We start from the raw sequence: 329 nt of genomic DNA on the forward strand, positions 1-329 counted from the left end.
AATACGACAACAACCTACGCACTGAGCCTTGAGTGTGTGCATACACGGTCGCTTTTAAGCACAAAGAGGGCTATCCCGAAAAATGCTGTTTTGAGAAAATCGAAGGTAAAGTTTTTGCCCCCCTATTCAGTTTCTTTAAAAGACAAGGAGAGTTTTCTCTATAATCAAACAAATATACACATCAGTGAAACCAAACTTCTCCTATAGGTAGGGCAATGCCCACTTTTGATGTTGGTCAAGATTTCTGGAAACCCCCGTTATCTGGGTTAGTCCACTTGTCCTTAAAAGCGACCAATTTCAATAACAATAATAATAATAATGATAATAAT

This window comes from Aplysia californica, unplaced genomic scaffold (genome assembly GCF_000002075.1).
Source record: "Aplysia californica isolate F4 #8 unplaced genomic scaffold, AplCal3.0 scaffold01858, whole genome shotgun sequence".
Taxonomy (NCBI): Eukaryota; Metazoa; Mollusca; class Gastropoda; order Aplysiida; family Aplysiidae; genus Aplysia; species Aplysia californica.